A 7,623-nucleotide genomic window follows, 5' to 3' on the forward strand; every position below is an offset into this window, starting at 1 on the left:
TGAAACTCCCTTGCCGGCCTTTATTCCAACTGGTCATGCTGGAGGAAATGATGGTAATAGGAATTTCCATCCACCAACCCGAGGAGACCAAATGCTTGGCGCCCCAATGCCAGCAGTTTCGGCAGCAGACCACCTAATGGTCATGAACCTGGTAGCCATTTCAACCAGACATGGTGCAATCAACGGGCTTTGAATCCAAGAGATAACATAAATATGCCACATCGTATTGGTACCAGGACTTTCATCAGGCCAGTTCCCCAATTTTGTGGTCCAGCTCCACGGTTCATCAATGGACCTGGTTATCCTGGTTATGTCTTTAACTTAAGTGTTATGGATTCCATTTCTGGCTTGAGTTTATCAATTCTTGTACATCTCTCCAGTTCTCCCTTGTCATAAATTAATAATGCTCAAAATGCAGGTCCTGCTCCTCCCATGTATTATGTTTCTGCTGCTCCTCTGGAAATGATGAGGGTCCTCCTCATTTTGTTTCACATCCTCCTCGTCCTCCATATCCTATTCTGACACCAGAGGCACTAGCCTTGAGGGCTAGGATAGTAAAACAAATCGAGTACTATTTCAGGTAGGTCAGTTTTAATTTTTGCCGCATTTATTCTTTAAGCCAAGAAACAGTTAGCCCTTGCAGTTTCATGCACAATCATTGCAAGGAGCCGACATATTCTTTCTGCAATTTTGGGTTCTCTTATTCACCAGCATGCACAACATTTCTCTGGGTCCATATTTCAGTTGGTTATTTAGCATATACGTAACCTTGAATTCATGCAAGCAGTCCAGTATTATCAATTAGAATGAAATATGTTTGTGATTTCATATTGAAAGTGATTTATTTGGTCCAATATGGGGCATTGTTTTTGTTCTAAAAGGGAGACCACAGTGTCTTGAACCATTATGCTTTTGCAATATATATTTATATTAATGTGCATGTATATATATATATGTTTATATATATATATCCGTATTTGTATATATGTACATATGTATATGAAGTTATGGACACATAATATATGTATGTAAATATTTAAATTTATAGATGTATGTATATAAACATGTATGTATGTATATATACATATGTACATACATATGTATGTATATATACATGTATATATAGATTTGTATATACAGTGTATATATATGTGCATTTGTGTGTATATATGCATATGTGTTTACATATATATGCATATTTGTAATATATATGTACATATCTATATGTACACATATATATGTATATACATACACATATACATATATATGTATATATGCATGTGTGTACATATATGTGTATCAATATGTATATACCTCTATATGCATATGTACATGTCTAATATATATGTATATATATATATATTGCATACATATATTTCCTATTTCACTGTTTTAGCTATAACAATCATTATCCTTATTGCAGTGATGAGAATTTGCAGAAGGACCCGTACTTGATATCATTACTGGACGAACAGGGATGGGTTTCTATATCTAAAATTGCAGATTTTAATAGGGTATGCTTTACCTTGATGCTAATTATTTTTCAGAGTGAAATAGTTCATTTTATTATGGATAGTCATTTAATATTGGCTGAGAAAATTTGATGATTTCTTTGTTTGATTATACAGGTTAAAAAAATGACAACAAACATATCCTTGATTCTGGATGCTTTGCAGAGCTCAGAGTTGATAGAAGTTCAGGTTATCATCTCTTTCATTCTTGGCTGATGTGCCATTCTTGTTATATATATATATTTATGCTTGTCTCATCTTCAAATGCTATTTACCAGTCTATTAGATTGTCATGTATATTTTCTTTTTAAATATTACTTTGTAGGATGACAAGATAAGAAGGAGAAATGACTGGTCAAAGTGGATTCCAGCATCAGCTCAGCAGGCAGTTTCAACAAAATCTCAGTCTACGGAAGGCCAATCTCCTGTCGCATGGAAAAAAATGACACTAGTGGAAGTAATAATTGTGGCATCTTTCATGAGAGCAATGCTGGCCAAACTACATGTAAAGATAGTGACGAGTGTTTGCCCACATCAAATGATTATTCTAAGCAGAAGTTAAGAATAGTACAGAATGTAACATGGGGAAGGTGTCAAGTGTTGGTAAATCACTAGCATGCAATGGAGATAGCGAAGAAAAGAGCAAAGAATTAGCATCTGGACCATTTTTGGAAACTAAACAGGAGAGCCTTGTGGTGACTGTAGCTGTCTGTTAGACAACGATTCTGTCAGGAGCATTTCCGATGTTAAGCATGGCAGCATTGATATTTCTGTTAGATCTGAAGGTTTACAGGAAAAAACCTATCCTTCCAGTAGTGGCACTGATCCTTCCAGTAGTTGCAATCCCGAACTTCAGGAAGTAAACACAAGGTCAAATATGAGACCTGGCACCCCAAGTCTAGGAGGTTCCTTAAATGGTTTTGTGAATAATGAGTCTCCTAGCTTTGCTGGGGAGCAAAACACATTCATGCTTGATGAAGAGCTGGAATTAGAGCAGTCAACAAGCCAAAAAGACCATCCATCATCAAACAAAAGGTATTCAAATGATTCTTTTACTTTGTTGTCCTCGAAGCCATATGGTTATTGTGTTCTAAGTTCATTGAATTTAAAATAATCTTTGCTTGTCTTGTAATCCTGTTGAAAGTTCTGAATGCACAAAAATATCAAAATAATTATTAAGCATATCTGAAGATATATGAAGATTCATTTGCAGTTATATTCCTAGATCATTGCATCTATTAAATATCTGATGCTGCTTTGCTTTTGTATACCTAATCTGCTCAAGCACATGCAAGCCTTTCCTTCAACATCCATTCTTATTATTATCTGCCGACCCAATTATAATAGAGAAAGCTCGTTGCTTAGCATTATAGCTTGATATTGGTTACTTTTCTTATGGTAGAGAAAGGAAGATAGTAAAGGCATTATGACATCTTGATTAAGTTATAAATAAACTATCAACGGACAAGCTTATTTAATGAGAATATCTGTTTTGCTGATTAAGAAAAAAATCGTAAGTTTAACATGCATAGGATTATGATCAGCCTTAACATAGGGTTTAAAAGGGATTGCCAAACTAACTTGAACTGCCTGGGTTGGGGCATACGGTTCAGTTTCACTTGATTTTGAGCAGTTTGGGGCAGTCCGAACCCTTTATCCTTTTTTTTCTTTCCCTTGTTCTTTCTTTCTTCCCTTTTTCTTTCTTCTTTCTTCTCTTTTTCCTTCTTTCTTTCTTATTTCTTCTCTTTTTCCTTTCTTTCTTTCCTTTCTTTTTCTTCTCCTTTCCGTTCATTTTTTCCTTTTCTTTTTCTTTCCTTCCTTCCTTCCTTCCTTGCCTTCTCTTCTCCCTTTTCTTTCTTTTCTTTTCTCTTCTTTCCTTCCTTCCTTTCTTTTCTTTTCTTCATCTTTGCCTCCTTTCTTTTCTTGTCCCTTCTTTCTTTTTTCCTCTTTTTCTTCTTCTTCCTCTCTTTCTTTCTTTCTTTCTTTCATTTACTTATCTTTTTAAACAGAAACAAAAGGTCTGCTTCCTTCCTTCCTTTCCTACTCTTTCCTTCAAAGAATTTAAAACTCTTACCTTTTTAAACATCCATAAACCTTAAATTGATCCTCAAAAACAAAAAAATTGGAAAAATAAAAAAATGCTATACCAGGTATCAACTGGTATGCATTTGTGTATTGAGTGTTGGTATGGTATATTTTGATACGAAACTGTACTAGTCAGGTACCAGTGCGGTACTTGAAATTGAAGCTACAGACCTTGGGGTTAGAAGATTTGTCTTTGTATGGTAGTTCGGGAGATGATGTAGGTTTTTAGTCTTGGGCAATCACATATGCACTTGCTTAATAAATAATGATTTTTTTAAAAATGTAAGTAAATTGATATATAACAATCTCATTTTTCGCTGCCACCTTTTTTTTCTATATAATGATTAATGAGCAAAGAAGGCCTAGAAAAGATGGTGAATTTGCTTAAGTTCTAGATGACCATAGATGGGTAGGAATTGTTGGTTGATAATCCAATAAAATTGTTTACGAGAGTTTTGCCTCCATTTTGTATATCAATCTAATGGCTAAAACGAGACTTTAGCCTTTTAAGGATGCTTGGGACATGCTCTTTTGTCCCTAACCTAAACTCAACTGTGCATGTTGAGTGGTCCCTTTCCTCTCCTCTCCTTTCGCCCCTTCTCTCATATTCTATCATGGCTGTCACTTCCATGTCTAACATTGAATCCTCTTTGGTCTTGCTGTGTTTGGTGGTGTTTGCTCATATTTGGATCTTTGCTGCCTCCTTTGTCTTCGACTCATACACCTTGAGTTTCTCCTCATCCACATGAGCCCCATATTTGTCGATTCCCTTCACATCAGCCACCTCCACATGTCAGTGAAACACCACACCTCCTGTTGCTCTCTTGATGTTGGCCTCTACCTTTGACTTCTTCCCTGTCGCACCTCTGCCACAACCTCCATAGAGGTCGGTCGATTTCCCTTCTCCTAAACATATTGACTATCATGTACCAAACTGGGTCTGATTTTGAGCTATTTGGGATCTACTTGGGCGAGGTTGAGTTGGATGTTGCAGCTCCTTCGAGGTCAAGCTAGGTCGAGCTAAGCTAGATAATTATTGAGCCAAGCTTGAGCCGAACCCAGCTTGCTTGAGCTCCGCTCATTTCCACTTTTAATTAAATTTGTAATAATGGAATTATAAGATATTTACGTTCCATTGCTCAATAAGCAAGTATTTATATTTGCTCCAAGGATATTTGGAGGACATGATAGGTCCTTGTCTGTGGAAAGTAGTTTCATTACTAGTGCTTGGTTGTGATGGTGGCATGGAATAGATTGAGCAAAAAAATGAAGCAGATGGTCATTTGTTTCTCACCTACTGTTACAAAGTCTTGAGTTTCATTTTCATTTATTGAAGACTTGTCTATGTCTTACGTCTTACTATAAAGCGCTTAAATTGAGTTTAAGATGATAAAAGAATAGGTTCTCCACATGCCCTAGTGTGTGCTACATATATATAATCATGCAGACCCATGATTAGTATAGATGGTACAAACCAAAGTTCGCTGTTTCGGTACCAAACCCCGTATCGTTGCCACACGAGTATAGTGTCGGTATGGTACGGTATGAAAATTTTTTGGCATACCAAGTTCGATACGCCACCCATATCGAACCAATTAGGTACAGTCTGTATCGTTCGGTTTGGGCCGGTACGACGTACCATGGTATGAACATTACACAAGCCTTTTTGAACAATACACTTTAGTTGTGAAACCTTCAGTTCATTGGCTCTTTATCCTCACATGCTTTTTGCTGTTGCTCTGGAGGGTAACCTTTTCCAATCTCAGCTCCTTGCCTCCAAATAAAATACTTCCTAGTTTACATACTTTCAGCAATAGATCCTACAGGATAAGAGATTACAGACATGAAGTGAGATAGAATACTAGATTATGAAGAATAGTAGATTATGAAAAATTAGTTTCCTATAGGGCATGGGTTCTACCCTTTTGGCCAGTCTCTCTTTAATTAATATTTTCCAAACTGAAGTCTATCTTGCAATTTTAGGTCTCAAAGGTTCAAGAGTGTCAAGAGTAGCAAGGAGATTTGCAAATTTATGGTTTAGAATATGTTTGTTTTTTGACATGGCAAGGTTTTGGCTAGTACAGTTTATTCTCAAATATAGAAATATTTAAAACTAAAAGAAATTGAGGTGTTCAATCTGATCTGAGCTGGCTTGACTAAAGATGAGGCTGTCACTAGCAAATTGAATATATGTTTTGTTAATATTGTAAGACCATCATCACTTTGCCCTTTTTTTGGGGTCCAAGCAAGTTCAATTCTATTTAGCAACATAAATGTGGAAGAGGTCACCATATTTAAGGCCTTCACAACTTGCAAAAAACTGATGAAAGCATCATAAATGAAGGTAGAAAAGTTGACAGTGGACATACTGGTAGATGCATTTAACCCATGGAGGCCTAAAACCTAGAGAGGAGACAATCCATCTGTAAACCCCTTTTGCATAATTTAACCCCTTTTTTCGTTTCTCTTTCAGTCGATAAGATACAATCTCATGGTTCAGAGCACTCTTTTTTGGATATATCTTTAATAAATGCTGCTGTTTGACTTGTCCTTCAGACACTTCACTAAGGCTCATACCTAGCACCTGTGCTATGATATTATGAAACCAGTAATCTGTGAATCATGGTAATTTACTGATATTCCAAGAGACTAATTTCATTGATGCTGATGAATGTGATTTTATATCCGAAGGTTTGTGTAGAATCTCATGGGAATTTGTGGAAGCTAGATATGGTGACACACTAGCTAATCGCTGTATTTGTGGATGTGAGAAATCTTGCTTTTGTAGGGATCACCACAGAATATTTAATCTGGCAGGAAAGCCAACATCTTTAAGAATTTAGAAGAGCTCCATCTTCTGCTATTTAAGCGACCAAAATATATATTTTTAGTATTGCATAAAACAAATGTGCAGTGATTAGCGAAAGCAAGAGTGTCTATGGGAGTGGAATTGGGTGCAGTACTTGGGAATCAACATGTACGAGTCATCATATCTGGTGGTCGCATAAAATGTTTGGTATGTAGTTTGAAAGACGATAAACCAGTAAATGTTATAATTCATTGATATCATATTGACCTTGATAAAAATGCAATGATAAAAAAATGTTTTTTTGTTAAGAAGACTACATACATCTTGAAGTGGCCGAATAGTAAAGTGGATGGCTATCATAAAGAAAAAATATGTTATCTAGATACATACGCTGTAAGGAAACTCAGATTTGGTGCCATCATATGGTTGCTAGATAGCTGTTTGGCAGGTTCTTTTTGTTTAATACTTTATTCTTGGCTGGATGTCTTTTAAAGCTTCCATTATTATGGGGCTGGCTGTTGGTTAATCGGCATCCAACTGTTCCCAGCTGGAGGCTGACACCATAGATTTCAAAGACATGTTTCATAAGCTCATGGGACTGTTAGTGCAAAGTGCTTGGATTTTCCACATGCTTATCATCTTTAAATGCTAGTGGTAGCAATGACAACTACAAGGGGGAACATTCTATATATGCTTGTAAAACTTGTAAAACTTATTTCATGTGATTCCACTGTCTACTTGTACTTTTAGTTAAAAACCTATTATAGTTTGCTGATACATTGATTCTTGCAAAATCTTTTTCTTCTCCCAAATAATAGTATTTTGAACAGGACTGATGACGAGGAGGATGAGATTGATGTTAACGACCAAGTTGTGCATAAACTTATAATTGTTACCCAGGTAAGGTTATGTGATTGTTCTTGACTTCCGTTGCTTTCACCCCATTTATTAACTATTTTGTTTAATGGGCTTGTATTTTAATAACACAAATCAAATATATTTTCAAGATGAGTGAATTAGTACATACATATCCAATAATATATAATAACGGACTAACTATTGTAGATCAGGTCATAGTTACTTTTTTTTTTCTCTTGGAACTTGATATATTTTTTATCCCGTTTCCCTCTTTTTGAATTTATAATTTATTAATCTAACGTCTGGTTATGTATGTCCAGGCTTGTTTAAAAAGTCAAGTCATGATTTCCTAAAATTCCA

General features: G+C 35.8%; 1 long non-coding RNA gene across 1 annotated transcript; it reads left to right on the forward strand.

Annotated features, from left to right (window-relative positions):
- The first annotated feature begins 2 nt into the window (after positions 1-2).
- On the forward strand, positions 3-7,401 carry LOC120110608. The gene is made up of 6 exons (XR_005511783.1): positions 3-307; positions 419-580; positions 1,424-1,514; positions 1,629-1,700; positions 1,837-2,546; positions 7,236-7,401. It is a non-coding gene; the product is annotated as an uncharacterized LOC120110608 (long non-coding RNA).
- Positions 7,402-7,623: the final 222 nt, after the last annotated feature.

The sequence above is a fragment of the Phoenix dactylifera genome, chromosome 4 (assembly GCF_009389715.1).
Source record: "Phoenix dactylifera cultivar Barhee BC4 chromosome 4, palm_55x_up_171113_PBpolish2nd_filt_p, whole genome shotgun sequence".
NCBI classification, from domain to species: Eukaryota; Viridiplantae; Streptophyta; class Magnoliopsida; order Arecales; family Arecaceae; genus Phoenix; species Phoenix dactylifera.